The 19,667-nt window shown below is 40.4% G+C and overlaps 1 non-coding gene across 1 annotated transcript; it reads right to left on the bottom strand.

Moving 5' to 3' along the window:
* Window positions 1-250: 250 nt before the first annotated feature.
* On the bottom strand, window positions 251-324 carry Trnai-aau. Its single transcript has one exon. It is a non-coding gene; the product is annotated as a tRNA-Ile (tRNA).
* Between the last annotated feature and the right edge of the window lie 19,343 nt (window positions 325-19,667).

Genomic DNA, 19,667 nt, shown 5'->3' with positions numbered 1-19,667 from the left:
TATATATACAAAAAACGCTACGCGTGCAGGCTTTGTTATCCTTAAAACGCTATTGATTATCTGTCTTCACGTAATTTCGTGTTTGGGCAGAGCTCTGCGTTACCTAATACCAACCCCCTCTTTAATTAACAAAAAAAAATATATCTGTCAAAAATATAGTTTATATAATTAAAGTCTTCAACTTTAATAAAATGTAACCTGGCTGAAAGTTACATTGTTAAAATTCGCATCGATTTTATTACAAAAACGATGGCCTGCACAGGGATCGAACCTGTGACCTTCGCGTTATTAGCACGACGCTCTAACCGACTGAGCTAGCAGGCCGGTTAGACCCCTTTTGTGTAATGTTTGAGATTATGTTCGCTTGTAATATTTCTTAAGAATGTACACGTCTAGAAACGCGTGTTATTGTGTAGTTTATATATTTTAAACACTAAAAAGCGGTTTTCACGAAATTAGTAATAAATTAAAACTTGAGTGGCCTACTTACCCCTCGATATGTTGTTAGTAAACACAATAAATCTTTCGTCATCATGGGAATATAAATAATTAAGATAACTCATTAGGAATCAATGAACCGAATTCTTTTTTTTAAAGCACTCCATTTTTGAAGCTACGACACTCATGAACCAGAAGAAAAGATAAGTTATATATGGTGTGTAAAAGAAATTTTCGAAGAAGCTTTCTTCCCAGGGTGGTATAATTTCAAGTCCAATTACACGCGTGCTTGGTGAGTATTTTTATTTACTTCAAAATATATATATGGAGTGGTCCTACTTCCGTAAAAAACAGCTATTTAATTTTTTTTTTCTTGTACAAAAATGTTTAAGTTTGACAAGGTGAAAAACGTTTTGACTGCTTGGCTTTCGCACCCAGTTCTGCCGGTTTTTATAACTGAGCAAAAACAAGAAAACTCAGAATAAGTTTGTAAAAATGCAGATTGTCAGGTCTATCTTTTACTTTTAATTAAACTTTTTTGGTGTAATTCATGGCACAAACTAAAACAAATGCTAAGCATGATACCTTTGACGTTTTGGTGACATATCTCGAGCCTTGGATCTTAGTATGCATCACAAATATTGCTTTCTAACTACTGTGCACCTGCAGTTTACTACATGGGCTGTCGACTGCACCCCTTTAGTTTAATTTACTTTTGCAGGGTAATTTATATTTTTTTTATTTTATAAAAAATAATTTTGCCACATTTTGAGCCTTCTTTACTAAAAAAAGGAATTTTTTCTAGTTTTTTGTTTTTATTCTCAGTTATGTCGCCTATATTTTGGTACAACCAAAATCCTCCCCCCCCCCCCCCCCCCTTCTTTTTTTTAGAAGTGATTAAACAAAAGTATACTGCCCCAAATCGCTAAAATGGTAGTTTAGCAAGTTGGTTCTACTGCAACGCTTTTTTAAGATAAGAACGCTAAGGCCAGTGGAGTTGCAAGTGTTTGGGGGAGAAAGGGTGGCGGGGAGCTGACGATGGAGACGGGAGGGAGGAGGGGAGCATGTTATGTGGACGTGCCGCCATCAGAAAAAAGATGTCTGCCCCCATGAGTCTTCCGCTGTTCCGGCACCAATGGTCACGCGTATATTTTAGAGCGCAGCTTTTAAGCAGGGAACACATGAACGACGAAAATGGGCGCTGCGCGGCAGTTTTTATGGCAACTTGCGCGCACGCTGTGACGTGGCGGCTTCGCATAGGTCCACGTCACAGCGTTACTATGGGAACCAGTGCGCGGCGCCCGTCTTTGCCGCTGATATGTTCCCTGCTTTAGGTGCCCGTTTACGGCTTGAGCGGCGTCGCCATCGGCGGAACCGCGCGCGTTGCATTATGGGAATCACTCAGCGGAAATATTCCTTTAGCGAAAATTTACCGCGAAATGGGAGGGGAGCAGAAGAGGAGGAGGGGAGAGTACAGAGGGGACGGTATGCCCCTGCTTTCCCTCCCCTCGTACCCTCCCCTCCTCCTCCTCAAGAGCTGTGCTCTCATTCGGCATCACAGAGAATTGCAAACGTCTTTTTGCTGAAATTAGAGCACATCTCTTGGGTTTCCGGCATGAGTAGCGTCGCCGTCGGCGTCGGCGTTATCGCTCACATTGCATTATGGGAATAATGAAAGAGGGCGTAAACCGCGCTTTGCATTATGGGGAAAATTCCCCGCAAAATTTAGCGGGAAAATTTTAAAGAAATTTCCTCTCTAAATTTAGCGGATACATTTCCCACTAAATTCAGTTGAAAAATTTCCTCACTAGATTTAGCGGAACATTTTCCCGCTAAATGGGAGGGGAGCAGAAGAGGTGGAAGGGAGGGTGCGGAGGGAAAGGAGGGGGAGGAGGGGCCTATTTTCCTCCCCGTACCCTCCCCTCCTCGTCCTCAAGAGCTGCGCTTGAATTCAGTATTACTGAGAATCGTAAACGTATTTTATTTTTTTTCCTCTAATTTCAATTACGACACTTGAATCGAAGTGTATATTGTCGTTTATATCATTTTAGTAAATATATATTTCTGGATGTCTAGTGTTTTCCGTTTTTCTGCTTGTGGTAATCTTTCCTTCCCGAATAACGCATGACTTGACCTGTACGGCTCTTAAAAAACAGAAAAGGTCTACAATCATGGTGTTGTATAGCTGGCATTCCAATTCCCTGCTCTTTTTTGTATATAAAGCTGTCTGTGTCTAGATTCCTCAATGCCTGACGTTCACAGATATGGTCGAGTCTTCTTACGACGGTCGGCATCAGAGATAAAAATATCGGAATGAAAGTTTTCGCTCTGTGAAGCAACTCACCGTGTATCTGATAAGGTCAGCTTGTACAAAGACTCATGGGAATCAGCTCTTGCTTTGTTATCTCATCCTAGAGCACACCTAGGGAGATATTACATGCTCCGAGATGACCGTCATTCATTATGATGTGATTGAATGGAAATCTGTAACCCCTAATTTAGTCTCTCCCCCTCATGGCTTTCAGAAACACAAAATACGTCTGTTAAACAGGCCTTATTACATATAATTTGACTACGACTTCCTTGTGGCAATCCTTAATTACTTTCAGGGCACATTTTGTCTGTAAAATTTGATTTAAACACTCAAGTCGTATTTGTGTAGTACTTACTGGCCAAGTCGATACCTCTTCTTCATTAAAAAGTACTTCTTTTAGATGTTTGTGCCGTCCGTGCAGTGCAATACCTCGACGCTCACCTTCCATACGCGGAAAATATATCATAGTTTCCACGCACTAAAGTGAATGTGTAGTTTCTCCCTTTTCACATCACCTATCTTGATGCTTCGGGAATTATTTTTTTTTCGCCTCACGTAATGTAACGCTGACATGAGTAAGCATATGACGCTAGCATCAGATATCGCACTTCCTTGACAACAATTTCACGTGCATTGATCCACCACTCACTACACCAGAAGCGGAACCAATAAGCTGCTAAGTTTTAGTACCTTGCAGTAGCTAATTTGTTTTACAGTTTTATTTGAATAGTACCTCCGGTTTGCTTAGCTTCCTTTTTAGCTCTGAATATCTAAACTTCGTGTTTTATTGCGAACGGAAATCCCCGTGAAGTGGTGTGTAGTCTGCCGCCAGAAACTCCTTCCTCGAAGAATGTGAGCACAAAATGCTCGGAAGGGCAGCACTACTCTGGAGACGTATTTGTGCTCTACTCGTTGGCACATGACGAAGGAAGTTGCTACCCAAGCGTGTGAGGAACTTCTGATAGAGTATGTCGGTATTTCCCACAGCACTAGAGCCGTGATGGGATTAGGACGGCCTCAGCAGATTCACGTTGAGATAGTTCTCAGAGTGAAAACGCTTATTTTAATACATCTTGTTTTTATGTCGACCACCCTACGGATGCTCGACCAAATCTGTTAACGTCAGCCATTAAAAAAAAAACATTACACAAGCAACTTCTCATGAAACTGGAGCAGGTGCCTGTAATTCTAGCCAGAACGCAGGTCTACGAGTCGAAGTTCTTGTTTTCCGGTTTATAAAAGCCGTTGGGACCGAATCGGCACACTCTTCCCAGTGGAAAGGGAGGCGGGGGGCTTTGACGTACATAAAAATGCACACAAGGCAACAGATACAGAAATGTTATATATGCTAATCTGAGATAAACAACAATATGCACACCCTACTCAAGTGTCCTAATTAAAAGTAAAAGGAAAAAAGCTAACACTCGTGCGCTTGCTCAAGACCATGCAGAGAGGACAGAGTGTGTCCCGCACGCCCCTCAGGCTTCCGGGTTCTTTGTGTGTGTGTGTGTGTGTGTGTGTGTGTGTGTGTGTGTGTGTGTGTGTGTGTGTGTGTGTGTGTGTGTGTGTGTGTGTGTGGTGTGTGTGTGTGCGTGTGTGTGTGTGTGTGTGCGTGTGTGTGCGTGTGTGTGCGTGTGTGTGTGCTTTCGTTTTAGAGCGCAGCTCTTAGGCGCCCGTTTCTGCCTTGAGCGGCGTCGCCGTCACCGTCGCCGTTGGCGTCGCCGTCGGCGTAACCAAGGTAACCCCAAGGTCACGTGACCCCTCCCAAGGTCACGTGACCCCCACGGTCCGGTGACCCCATTCCAAGGTCACCTCAAGGTCATGTGACCCCCACGTGACCCTCGAGGTCATGTGGCCCTCTCCCCGAGGTCACGTGACCTCCTCCCCCGAGGTCAGGTGACCCCCCGGAGCATATTAAAGAATGAGGGGAAGAAGAGAAGGAGGAGGAGGGGTCTACCCTCCCCTCAGTACCCTTCCCTCCTCCTCCTCAAGAGCTGCGCTCCAATTCGGCGTTACAGGGAGTTGTAAACGGCTTTCACTTTTTTCGCTGTGCACCACAGAGGTTAGCCAGTGCGATACCAAGCGAACGAGCGCTCCACCCGGCTCTTGCGTGGCTCTTGCACAACGCGTGGCAGCAATCAGGTGAGCGGTCACGTTGTATGATGTCATACCGCCCTCGCCGACACAATCTGGGGTTCGAACATTGTTTAAAACCTGAAAGTGTGTAACGTTTCCAGCGTCTCAATCGTTCATGACGTTCATTCATGCTGATTTTCTTATAATAAAATTACTCATAAAGCAGACTTTGTGTTAAAGCAAAAGAAGGCAGGTGTCGAAACAGCGGAGGGGTCGGCGCAGATATTTTTGCTCTAATGGCGGAACCTTCACGTCACACTCCTCTTCTCCCTCCATCCTCTATCATCAGCTCCCGCCTCCCCTTAACCTCCGAAATACTTGGAAGGCGACTTCCCTTAGCATTTTGAACCTAAAAAGTCTTCCAATAAAACCAACTTGCGAAACTGTCATTTTGTCGATTTACGTCCGTCGATTTGGGTTATCGCTTCCGCAGGAAATACAGGCAAAAAGGCCTTATAACGTTATCTTCAAAAAGGGGGAGTTTGATTATACCAAAAATAGGTGACATTATTGAGATTAATAGCAAAAACTAAGAACAAATTAAAAAATACATTTTTATTAAAGGAATTTCAAAATATAGGTAATATTATTTTTAATTAAATTTTAAAATTATATAAAATACCTTGTGAAAATAAATTGAACTAAATTGCTACTACTCGATAGCCCATGTGCAGGACTGTGTGTTCAGAGTTTTTAGTAAGCAATATTTCTCATAAATACTAAGATACTAGCCCCCAAATATGTCACCGAAATGTTAAAAGGTACGATGTTTATCATTTGTTTCATTTCTAGCAAAAATTATACCAAATTTTTTTAAAATAAACTAAAGGACAGGCCGAGCTTATACATGTCTATACAAAAAAAAAATTCTGTTGTTGCTTTTTTGTGTTTTTCTTCATTCATTAATAACAACCAACAGAACTGGGTACCAACATCAAGAAGCCGAAATAAAAAATTTCACCCCACACCGCTTAAGAACCTTTGTAAAGGAAAGTAAATTTTGAATAACAAATTTACGAACGGTTTTGATCATTACGGAAGTGGGGCTACATATATATGCTTTGCGTACAAATCAAAATACCCACCGCGACACGCGTGTTCGACTTCATATGAAAGCCACCCCTGAATGAACTAGTACAAGTCAAAATAAATAGTTTCAAAAAGTTTTATATTTTTACGTCGCAGTACCTCAAGTCTGTTGTGGCCGTTGGGTCATTTGGACTCTCTGAACAGGGAACAAAAGCAAAGTGCCTTTTTTTTTTTGTTCCTATTCCCGTTTTCATGAAAGTCAATGCCCCGCTTCCAGTGACTTTTCTCACTAACTCTAAAAAGGACTGCAATATACCCTGCTGCTTGTAATTTTGTTTATTTGTAAGTCTTTACTAAAGTCAGCATATAATAAATTTCTCTTAAGAGAAACCAACCCTTCAAAGTATTATTCTTATCAAATACGCTCTCTCACCTTGCAGGGGCTAATAATTTTATTTATTGATAGCAGAGAATGCTAAGTGAGAAATGTAATTTATTCTACTGTATATATTGTTGTTGTTCTCGTTGTTGTTTTGTTTCTAAACAGAAAGCAAATCAGCCCCTGTATGATGTTTGCTCATGAAGCCTTGCGTAAACGTTTAAAATGGTTAGCTAACGATACAACAAAACTTGTGTTGTACACGTTCCTCAAAAAAGGAACGATAGTTCGTTCCTCGTTCCTTCTGATTTTTGGATCGCGTTCCCGTTACAAGTTCTATGTGTGAAAAAGGAACTCGTTCCCGTTACGCTTAAAAAGGTGGAACGTATCGTTTCATATACGTTACATATGCATTTTGGTGATTACCGTTTTTAGATAAATCGAGGAAAGTTGTTATTTTATTTTTTTTATCTATCATTAAATTGGAAGGTCCGAATAGAATGCCGTGACAAAAATCACGCGGTAAAAAAAAAAAGCGGAAGCAGGGTTTTTATTTTGTTTATATATAACCCTTTAACATTCCAACCTAACCATATTCATGTTTGTGGTGCTCGATTTAGATGAGACAAATGTACTGTCACCTCACATTGCACGAGTGTTTTGCAACAAACTCACACGTTTCAATCTAACAAAATTCCTTGTTCGAACTTAATAACAGTTGTTTCTCGATATTGCTGCCGGCAACACGAGCAAGTGAAGAAGGGGGTTGGGCTTTGGGAAAGTCAGTTTTGAAAACTACAAGTCCATCTTCGTGGAGGTTGAATCCGTCGTTCAGTTTGAAGGTTGGGGGCACGGGTTGAAGGAATAAAGGTCAATTAATGTGTATCTTTTAAGTGACCAATGTTTGGTATACAAAGGTGGGTTAAATGACTGGTAACCTGTTCTTTTTTTGTAGCAACTGTAGGTCTCTTCGTGGAAGTTCAATGATGGCTGTAGTTGGCCTTAGATCCCTAGGTATATGAGGATTCGTGGAAGCAAAGAGAATAGCTGAGTTTGAGACGTCCCTCTTTCTGTGTCTTTTTCTTCGACTAAAAGTTTTGCTCTTTATACCGCGCTCTCGGGCTTTGAAAAATAAAAGCGGTGTCCACTCCTGCACCCAACTTTTACTAAGCAAGGACCACACAAAATAATCATTAAGATAAGTAACCAAAAGGTTAACGAGATCCTACTGTTCGTAAAGATATTGCTTTTATACTTTTTCGAATTTACCTCTTAGAAATAAAATAAAAATGACCCCACTAAACGAAAAAAAAGGACGCCGTTTTTTTCCGTTCCAGTAAAATTGTAACGAGTTCCCGTACCAGTTCCACCGATGCAAAATGGAACGCCGGCATTTTTTTGTTCTTTCTAAAAAGAACGCGTTCTAGAGACGCCGTTCCTTGGAACGCCGTTCCGTACTACATTGAACAAAAACCAAAATATTTCATTAAACCCTTTTATTCGAAGACAGCTTCCTTAGATCAGACCTCCCTATATTCTGAGATGCAAAAAGAGGGCTCTAAAACGAAACACTAGGCTTTATATTTAATTACATCCCCTGGTTCGTAATTTTTAGCATATAAAGCGTAAAAAAAAGCGACAGGACAAAGAGGAGAGTAAAGAGGACGAGGCGCACCCGCAACTAAAGTTTATTTATAAAAAAACACATAACATATAGGCCGTCAAAAACGTCCATTCATCACATCAGTCGATAAGATCCCTTGATAAAATAAAAAACTCTTCCCCTGAGCACGGGCACCGACTACAATGAACAGCTTGATCACCAGGCGGGCTTGCTCTCTTAGCTCTCGCATGTTCCCGTGCACGATCATTGACACATCTACCAGTCTGGCCGATGTACACGGAGCCGCAAGTCAGCGGAATTTCGTACACCACTCCGACGGCACACTCAGCATATTTGGTCCGGTGTTTTGTGCTGCAATGCTCCATATCTGGCTGGGGAATATTGATTCTGCGGCACAAGCGTGCCATTTTTTCCGGGGCTGAAAATACTACGGGTACTCTAAACCGCTGTGCCACATTCTTTAAATTATGGGACATGGCATGCAGGTGCGGAATAATTACCGGTCTTATTTTTGGCTTCTTTCTTGCCCGATTAGTTGCCCCTTTGAATTTTTTTAATAATCATTACGCAGCCTCAGTCAGCCATCTTTGTGGGAAACCTGCCTTCTGCGGGCGCGAAATATGTAAATTAAAGCTGTTTTGCACAGAACGCTCGCAAGATCGTCTTTGTTCTGTCACTTTTTTTTGTCTCCTCTTTGTCCTGTCGTTTTTTTTCTCTTTTTTTTTGCGTTTTATATATTTTGATTTTGAACCAACTGGCCCAAATTTCCACTTTGTTCTACTTTTACTTCAGTGCTTCTTCACTCACCAACAAATCGACGTGTTTTTGTTTGTTTTTAAAAGTTCGCTGCCTCGGTGGCTTTGTGGCAAAGCGCCGGCCTATGGATCCTCAGTTGGCAGGTTCGAATCCCGGCCGAGGTGCCCACAAACTGACAAAGGCTTTTTGCGGAAAAGGCGCCGCGTAACCGAGCTTTCGGTTGCAAGTCAAAAGATCTCCAGGAGGTCTAACTTAATCCTCAGTCCTCCGCTGGGGCTTGCCAGATACCCTTTGTTTGGTTTGGCATTTAAACCCCCAATTTACATTGTTTTCGTTTAATTTTGTCATTTAGGCTGTATGCTGTGGTAAATTATACCTCAAAATAACCATTAGAAATAGTGGTTTCCCTATTTTTAGACTGTAAGACACGACACGATATATATTAGTGTATGACAAACATTTCTAAACATTAAAAAATCAGTATTGATAACTATAACGATAATACATTTTGGAGAAGGGGAACAACGGGGACAAAAGAAAAACACAAATCTCCAAACGCAGCTACGTGACTGGTGCGCGACTGAAAAAAATGCGCCTGGTCCTGGTATCGAACGGGACCTCTTTATTTCCAGTGGAGCTCTCTACCAACTGACGAGTTAGACGGCCGTAGAGCAAACGGTTTTTCAACAGCTGCCACCAGTCATACACCAAAAAGGATGAACGGCCTGCATTTTAAGGTTATGATAATAATTCCGTTACTGCAAAGGTCCAAGCGAGCCTGACAAGAATAACGAAAATAATCCCTGGAGAAGGGGAACAAGGGACAAACACACATATCGAAACACAGCTCGGTGACTGATGCGGGACTGAAAAAATCCGCCTAGTCCTGGTATAGAATCAGGGACCTCTCCATTTCCAGCTGAGTACTCCACCAACTGAGCTAACCAGGAGTTGACGTTACTGTAGCAAACGTGTTTTAACAGCCGTCACCAGTCTAACACCAAAAAGGGTGAAGGGCCTGTATTTAAGGTTCTTGTGACAGTGCAATTATTGCAAAGGTGCAAGTCAGCTGGACAAGAGTAACGACAATAATCCCTGAGAAAGGGAAACAAATGGGACAAGGAACAGACAGAAATCTCCAAACACAGCTAGGTGACTGGTGCGAGGCTTAAAAAATTCGCATGGTCCTGGTATTGAAATAAGGACCCCTTAATTTCGAGTAGAGCACTTTGCCAACTGCGCTAATCATGAAGTTACACGTCCGTAGAACAAACGGGTTTTAACAGCCGCCACTAGTCTAACACCAACAAGGGTGCATGGCCTGCATTTTATGTTTATGATGACAATGTCCCTTGTCTCCCCTGCTCCCATTTCCTCGATTATTTCGTTATTCTTGTCCAGCTCGCTTGCCCTTTTACATTAATTGCATTTTTATCGTACCCTTAAAATGCAACCGTTCACCTTCGTTGGTGTTAGACTGATAGCAGCAGTTAAAACCCGTATGTTCAACTGACGTCTAATTCCTCAGCTCGTAGAGAGCTCTACTGGAAATAAAAAGGTCCCTGTTTCAATACCTGGACCAGGCGGATTGTTTCAGTCCCTCACCCGTACACCGGTCACCGAGTTGTGTTTGTCCTTTCTCCCCTTCTTCTTCTCCATGGAATATTATGGTTATTCATCTACAGATCGCTTGCAACACTGCAATAATTGCATTATCTTGATAACTAACTGGTGGCTTCATATAACTTAGCCAATGCCATGAAAATCATAACACGTTTTATTGGTTGCAGAAGAAGCTTTCATTCACATTCCGACTTTAATGATTCTGACTGGATGTAGTCTGTTTCACCGCATCTTTGAGACTCATGCCAGTTCACCCCTATCGTTACAAAGGTAACTCCGCTTTGCCTGCTACATTACCACCACGCTGCCCCCTGTCTTAAAAATGTACCTATTATTAATTTTACCTGTATGTTAATATGCATCGAACAACTGGGATAAGCGTATCCTTTATTAAAAATAGAAGCTTTCCCAATAAGACTAAAACTTTTTTATTATATCTGAGCAATCCCGTTCAATATCAGCGGATTAAAAAAGTCCTTAAGACGCAAACATCCGTATTAGACCCTATTTTATCCCATTTACTAAACCATTTATTTCGACAAAGTTTCTTGACCAGGTCACACTCGTTGGACCTCACCTGAGTCGCTCACGCAAGATTTATGGTTACACCTGCCTCACATCATCGTTTCTCAGTTTTTGTTTTCTTTTTTTTTTAATGCGGTAGCCTTGTAGTATGGTTTACTCACTGCGTTGTTATCAATACTAATTATAAACCTTTTCATTCCCTTGACTTGTAACTTGTTCACTTCTTCTTTCTAGTTATCGGTATTCAAGATGTTAAAAGATTGATCACCAGTTCGCCTGCAGCTTTCCCATTTTTTATGTTTTCTTGCCGTTTGTTTTTTTTCTACACTTTTTGTTTTCATATGAATCTTAAATTTCTATACTTTTTGTTCCTTCCAAAAAATGTTATTATTATTTTTTTTAATTATTTCTAAAAAAATTCAACATCAGGTTGTCGAGCCTGGTGTGGAATAATTATCTTCTATTATTTATTGAAAAAATATTTGACTCCAACCAAACAATAAACTCGGACCCAACGTTTCAAAACCAGTTCGGTTTCTTCTTCAGAGGCGATTGATCTCATGCATGGGAGCAGCCTCGTCTTCTTTGGTGGCACGAATATCTTCTAATCGCGCTTCTGCCTTGCCATCCAAATATTTTTTCATTACCTCTTCCCAACCAGACAGACGTCTGTCGAAGATGATTACCTTCTATTATTTATTGTACGGATATTCCTAATTTTTAAATAAAAGCCGCAAACTTTCACAAAAGGTCTTAACTTTCATTAGAATTTTTTTCTGCATACGTATATTCTTCTGTTTCTCTTATTATTGTATATATAGTAATACCGGATGTGAAGTAATCTCATTTCTTTGGGATGCACCCTAACTGATTAAATGATACCTAAAGGATACAACGATAGTTATGAATGTGTGAAGAAGAAATAGTGCGCTCACGGAAGTCTACGACTTATATTTATTCCTTTTTGTTGTGGACAGTCTTACTTCCCAAAAGTCACAGTATAATAGTTATGCAATGCTGGAGGTCGGTGATATTAAGAGGGCTTATTATCTTAGCCTACCACTGCATCTTGGCTTAGAGAACGGGTCTTCTACCTTCTTTCCATGCCGACAAATATTCAAAAGCGCTCGAATGTTGTGTTTATGACCCTTTCTTCTCTCTCATCCAGCACCCGTCGGTGCCGAGCGGATTCGGCGTGGAAAGGCAGCCTGGCATTCTCAATGACAGGCCGCGGTCGCAGTGGCTCTACGAGCTTCCAACGCAAAGGCACTGGAATACTCATTTAAAAAAATAAGCATTTCAGCTTATTTCGCGGTAAAGGTAAGCCGCATAGTGCGAACTGTATCACAACTGTTTTCGATCGTCAAATATAAGAGGGTGAAAATGCTTTATAAATACCACTGCAGTTAATCGGGCATGCACATTACATTATTCAATTTAAGCAAATGTGAGTCATAATTGCATCAAGTTATTGGCACGGTGGCACTTTGAGGTCGCACAAACAGCACACTGTACTTTGTTGCACTTTGAATCCAGACGCAGCCGCCGCTGCGAGCTGAAGGGACTAATCAGACAGCGTCAAAAGCGCACCATCATGCAGTTCGTGGTGTTGTTGTACGTGTTCTTTCATCGCTGAACCAATCATAAACAGAAAATGCCCAGTGCCTTGCGCTTTTGAAGCTGCTTGATTCGTCCCATCAGCTCGTAGCGTCGGCTGTGTCTGGACTTAAGCTGAAACGAAGTATAAATATATGAGGTCTTCGTTAGCATTCGTTAGTATGAACTAGAAGCCAGCAAGCACGATTGGTACTTACCGCGTTAAATCTTTTTCGCAGGTGTCCAGCTGCCACGGTGAATTTGATGATCGGAGGCGTGCACCCACGCATCGCCATTGCGCAAGCGCTAAGTTGGATGGAAGTCGCTGTAGTTCAAAAAGCAATCGATTAACGCGCCACGTTCTTTTCAGCGACTTCACAGGACACACATGACTTGCAGCCTCCTGCAGGATGTGCCTTCGATGCCATATCACGGTTCCATTGCAGCACGTCCGATACACACAAATCCACAGGTAGATACAACTTCTCCGACTTGCATTCTCGGGTATTCCACTGTCTTTACGTTGGAAGCTCGCAGAGCCACTACGACCGCAGCCTTCCATTGAGAATGCCAGGCAGCCTTTACATGCCGAATCCTCTCGGCCCCGACGGGTGCTGGGTGAGAGAGAAGAAAGGGTCATAAACATAACGTTCGAACGCTTTTGAATATTTGTCGGCCTGGAAACAGATAGCAGACACGTTCTTTTACCGCAGTTTCGGCCAGCGTGCCAAGTGGCCCATAAAGAAGGACATTAAGGTCTCGCCAGAGAGGGGCTCCTAGCGCGTTAAGCGTGGAGCCGACTCTCTCCATTGTCTCTCTGTTTAGAAACCTGTCGCAGAAAGACCAGCGTGCCAGGCTGCTCGGAGCAGGTACGCCAAGTGACGCTATGCCTTCAAGTGATCGAAAAGGACAAGCAACATGGCTGCGTTGCGGCAGTCACCCGTTGTTTAGCGGTAATTTAAATGTATTAATTAAAAATTTAAATCTTTTATCTATACTTTTTATTGATTTTTAACGTTTAAGAACTAGGCATGCTACTATAGTTCGGAGTTGAAACTGTCAAAAGTGAGGCCCTCCTTTAACACTAAGGTATAAAAGAAATACCAAAAATCATCCCAGATCTTATTGCTCGCCCTTTTCCAAGCAAGATCTTTAGCTACGTAGAAATAGAAAATTAAATAGAATGTGTTGTTTTTTTATTATAGATGTTTTTTTATTTAATACTTACTGCGTTTTATTGAAGTATAGATTAGAAATATCGAAGAATACTTATAAATATATTCAAGCGCCGCTTTTAAATTTAATCACCAAACGTCGTAAAATTAGAAAAATTGGAGGCTTGTTAGAAGTTGTCATTAACCATCATGCACATTTCAATGCATGGCTTTTAAACGCCGCCTGAATCAAAACGAATAGACGTTTTATTACAGATCCCACTTTACAAAATTGTTTGAAGGAATTTTCAAAAAAATGTGAAGCACATCAAAAACGATTCAGAAATGCGTACTTTTGTGAACATATATTTACTACATCTGAACGCATGTTACGAACATTAATCATGCATTTTGATAGCAAATTTACTTTTAAGCAGAAAAGCGAGCTAGCCATCACAAGAGCTTTGAAATCGCCAAATTAAGAGTTGACATACACATGAACTCTTTTAATGCCAGAGTGGTAAATTACCTATAAAACCTAAGTACTACTTGTATCACGTTGTTCGTCAGGTAGCATAGCTTTCCACACAATTTGTAAGAATCAATAGATTGATTACATTCTTCGCTTTTTCAACATTTCCACCTTGAAGAATTGTTATATTCCGGGCTTTCAATTCGACATATTTACTAATACCCTGGCAAAAACATATTCTCGTAACAAAATAATGGTATGTCATAGTAATCATAATACCTTCGGGACTCGCCCGTCTGTGACTTATTTCTTATAATGAAAATTCGGATAATTTTAGAATCTACCAACAGCGACAAATGCGAATAGATGTGACTTCTCAATCTGATTCATTCAGTTTAGCGAGTGGGGATTACGTGAGATTCTCAAAGGTAGAGTCAAAAACAATTTGTCTAGTTAAAAAAATTTTAGCGCGTCTAAAATTAATAATTAATAACAATTCAATCTAAAGAAAATCGTATCATTCCGCATCAATAAACTTAATTTGCTAAAATTGGGTTTTATTTTATTTTAAATTTGTGTTTGCGAGGAGCTTTTAACAGCTGCTTACACAAACATTACAGCAAATAAGTTTATAAATTACCAAACAACCCGATTGTTTATTCGTGTAAACAACAATGTTTTCGTGGATAAACTTTCTTGTTAAGTAACTTTTAGAATGTAACCAATGTAACCAAATTACCGATCTTCATCATCGAAGGTCATCTACAACGTGCTACTTGACATGGTCTCACGCTTCTGAATAAAAAAAACAACAAATAAAACATAGACAATACACCGATTTCAAAATGTACTTTCTAACATCTTCAACTAAGAGTGTACTTAGACAGTTGGGAAAACGTCATCAAATGCTTTATCTTGGACATCCTCTATATGAACACCTCTTCCGGCGTTCTAAGACAAGGATGTTAAAAAATAACAGTTTGTTACTTCAACTCCACATAGATTCTACTCTTCGACTAAAATGGACTGTAACTCAAAATAAATAGTAATACGCTCAATAAATTGTAAACATCCGTGAGTATCACAGCATTGTAAAATGTACCCAACTCAAAATATAGATCTGATGACGGTGTGCATGCTCGCTCTCTCATTCAATTGGTCACGTGAAGGAATGGGCTATCATAAACAATGCCACCATAGGAAAAACTAATAGCTCCAATCAATAAGACATCATATCATAAAAAATCTTCTAGTAAATTAAAATCAACTTTTAAAATTTCGCAACCCTGTTTATTTCATCTAGTCATACTTCGCTTCTATTCCACATTGTCAATTCACTCGGAGTTGAACGCTAGTTAAGGCAGATTTTCGCGTTCTGGTGTTCGGTTTTTGGTATCAATCAAAAAAAGTCAAATCAATCGAACAGTAATTTATTATGACACATAGAGAATTCTATAAGCTATTCATGAATATTGCCCCAATTTTTGGCCCGAACTCTGCTATCGTTGTTTTATTATGTGTGTGTGTGTGTGTTTTTGTCTCTTCTTTTTTTTCTTTTGCTGGCAAAGTTGTTAAGTAATGTTAAATCGATAATTCGCTGGCTGTGACACATACGCGCGTAACATGTATCGGGATATCTAACGAATAAACCATTCTGCGGATGTGTCTTTAAAGAGAGGCCGTTCTGAGTGAATGAGGGCGTCATTGTATAGCTCAACTCGCAATATTTATTGGGTATCATTGTCAAACATCCGTTTTCCCTTGACTTTACAGGTACTCAAGAACTGATTTGATATATCATTAACGCGAATTGTCACTTGCGTTTTGTTTTACCAAAATAATAATTAAATGGTACTTAAACATCTGAGAGTATATCCAAATGTTTCCTAAATTTATCAATATAATATTAACTTTACTTACCATGTACTCTTATAAATGTATCGGCTTCGCAGTTTATGCAGCGATCCATTGCTTGTTTGCGTAGCTTTTTTCCTTTTGTTTTGTTTTTTGTGTTTCTTTGGGGGGGGGGGGGGGGGCCGGGAGGGCGTATGATTTTAATTTAAAATTTTTTTAAAGCTCTTGCTTATCCCATAGATTTTGATTTGTAACTCATCAACGGCGCGATAGCTTCCCCCCGATGTGAGTGGTTGTTTTCAAGAGTAAGAAGGCACAGTGAGCTATTCATTCATTCATTAGTTTATTTTCTGTGTTCATGAACAGCTTTACGCCTTGATAATGATGCACAGCAAAATGTTCACAGGTTAGTGACAAAAGTCTTAAAAGCTAAGAAATTTGGGTAAAAATATCAATATCTGCTCCACTGAGGGTATTGTGGAAGTGTTGAATACGGGTCATGGGACTGGATGGGGTGATGTGATTAACATGGAAAATCGGAGAAACCCACAAAACTCGACTCGGAACGTAAATATTATTAGCAAATGTGAGATCTGGGCAATCAATTGATCCATGAATACATTTACACAGGAAACCGAGATCGTGCTCACGCCGTCTAGAACTTCAAGTAGAGCATTTGCATCGTTCCAACAGTCTCGCATACGAATAATAAACAGTACGACCAATGTAACGATCATAAACAATTCGAAACAACGCTTTTTTAACATTTTCAATCATCTCTTGGCTCTTAGAACTAATACAATTATAGACTACAAAGGAAAACTTAAACTTGGTCCGGATTAATGAGGAATATAACCGTCGAATACAGGTTGATGTGGAAAACTCACGCTTGGTTCAAGAAATTACTCCCAGCTTACACAAATTCATTCATAAGGTTGTTAACATGTACAGTAAAGTATAACGAAGAGTGTATGTATACACCAAGATCACGCGTACTCTCGACACTTCGCAGCGGATCATTGCCAATCTGGTAACGAAAGTTTATTAGGGGCGTAGCTCCTTAGGGGCTATCCATGTCCGTATATCCGTCCGCCGTCCGGCGTGCCCCTGCTCGTGAGCTCACGAGCAGGAGCTCACGAGCTCCTGCTCGTGCGTTCAGCAGCGAGAGCAAAAAAAAAAAAGAAAAATTATAAAAAAAAGAAAAAAAAAGAAAAAAATCGGGGACTTTGAGATGCCATCCCATCTGTCTTCTTAAAAAAAGAAAAAGAAGAAAACCACACATTCTTCTACTGACATGAATGGAAACGGCACCATCAGCAGTACTTATGTCCAAAATCAGTATCAAGAAAAGGAAGAAGAAAAAAAGAGTAGGGGGCTCTGAGATGCCATCCCATCTGTCTTCTTAAAAAAAGAAAAAGAAGAAAATCACACATTCTCCTACTGACATAAATGAAAACGGCACCATCAGCACTACCTATGACCAAAATCAGTATCTTCAGCACCGCACGAGCTTTGCCCCAATCAACATCATTCAGCACGTGGAAATGCGGTAATTTTTTTCGACCTTTCTAGATAAAGGCATAATGACGGTTATAGAAGAATTGAGCGTTAGCATGTTCTGACGATATCAATTGCACACACGCCTAACATCCTCCATAAGATTTCAGTCTTCCAAGGATATTATCTGCCTAAACAATTTGACATCATCTGCATATTTAAAGATGACGGAATTGCGAATGATTGAGTTCAAATAATTAATAAAAACATTAAAAAAGATCGGCTAAGCATGGAGCCTTGCGGCACACCCAAAGAAGAAACATCAGGCCTGAAGTGATGTTCAAGAGCACGAACAAAATTGTGTGTATTAGAAAAATAATCTGGAAACAGGGAACAAAGGGAGGTACTCACGTTGTACGATTCTAGTTTGTGTTTAGGAAGCTAATGGTCTACCAGATGAAAAGGCTTAGAAAGGTCAAAATATGCAACGTCTCCTTGTCCATGTTGACACACAGTAGGCGAAACAAAATTCAAAAAAGGCACTATGATGGGTGAATAATGAATATATAATGAAGAAAACCGGAATCAAGCTAACTTCATTAAAAAAATTTCCACAGTGTGTGCAGACCGATCTGTTGTTGGGATTAACGGTGACAGTCTTGTGTGCATCACTTTTTGGCAGTTTTCGTCTGACATCTTTGCCGCAAAAGACTCAGAAGTGAGTACATCGATAGGCAAGTCACAAATACTAGCTCCAGTAAATTCGATAAGATCACCCTATCATCAATTTTTCCCATATAACGACACCAACAGACAGAAATGTTATTTTCATTAACCTTCCTTCACTTCTTGTTGTATTAGATGACAATAAAGATGAGTATTGAAGAAATGCGATTGAGGCTTGATTCTTGCCGCAACGAATATATCCACTAACAAGAATGCTGGGATATCCAATGTAAATAAAGCAATGCATGGTATTAAGTAAAACAAACGATGCAAGACACCAACAAAGCATGGGCTACCAAACCATGAAACGAAATAATATACTGGCAATCCTACCGTAAAAATAAAAAAATAACTTGGGCAGCGACCCACGAATAATGTTACCCCTAGACCACACTCGAAAACGCTGATAAAAAATCAATCCTAAACGCAGTATTGCTATAAGAATATGGCTCTGAAACAGTATTGAAAAAGAGTCGTATTTGGGATTAAAAACTAAAATTAACTCTCATCAAGCACCATCGTTGCATTCACTTGCGATTGCGTTGCTCACAACCTTTCTTCGCGACAACCATCATCTAAAATAATAAACGTGAGCACGTCCCATGACATTTGCTCTGGACACAACTAGGCACTGACTAGTACTAACAAACTAATTTACGCTAAATAATTACAGACGCATTTTTGCCGTTTGCGATGACCTTTCAGCATAAACCCTTCCACGACATCTTCATCGCCGTTTTGGTCTGTAATGCGCGTTTAGAATCACGAGTGGCCTTTCGTGGCTTTACAGCCGAGCCTGTCAAAGCCCGTGCTCCCGATCCCCTTCAAGGCCGATTCAAGTTGTTGAGTGCATAGAATCACCTTCTGAGCTATTGACACTCGTTGGCGGCACAAGGTTACTGTCTGCGGCTGCAACTGGCAACGATACTATGAAGGCTATTGAGCACTAGCAAAGCCTAGAGGTAGGAATGCAAATAGCTTATGCCCTCCAACCTACAGACAACTGAACAGGGTGCGTCAGTGCCTCTAAGCCTATAAGTTGAGGGATCCGGATACTCCCAGGTTAAGATTAACTACGAGATTGAATTGCTCCCCAGAAGTTTTTCGAAATTCTGGCGTGGGTGGCGGAATCTCACTTCGTCTTGATCCCATAAACAAGATGCAAAAACAAGATAGAGAAGCCCCAAGAAATGACACGAAGAACGTACAAATAGGAGTCATTGAATAACACAGGGAGAAATATAAACACGCTAAAACTTAAATTAAAATCTCCACAAGAACTCGAAAATTAAGCATTCATCAAGAATTACTTAAAAAAAAAAAGTCCCCGCTTTTTTAATTCGGTTTATAGCATAAATTAAAAAGAAATTGTTAGATCGGTTTGCAAAAACCAGATATGTGGGTTAATAGTTTAAAATTTGCTACGCTGACTTAGAAAATTATTTTTTTTTCATTCAGCGACGCCATTTCATAGTTCCAAGTCTCCGCTACCCAATAAACGAATTTGAAATTTGAAATTCTAAATCTGCTCTAATTTGAGTGGT

This window comes from Ixodes scapularis, unplaced genomic scaffold, assembly GCF_016920785.2.
Source record: "Ixodes scapularis isolate PalLabHiFi unplaced genomic scaffold, ASM1692078v2 PGA_scaffold0__279_contigs__length_252992795, whole genome shotgun sequence".
Taxonomy (NCBI): Eukaryota; Metazoa; Arthropoda; class Arachnida; order Ixodida; family Ixodidae; genus Ixodes; species Ixodes scapularis.
Note: the sequence above shows the minus strand (reverse complement) of the source record. Positions and strands in the feature narration are given on the sequence as shown.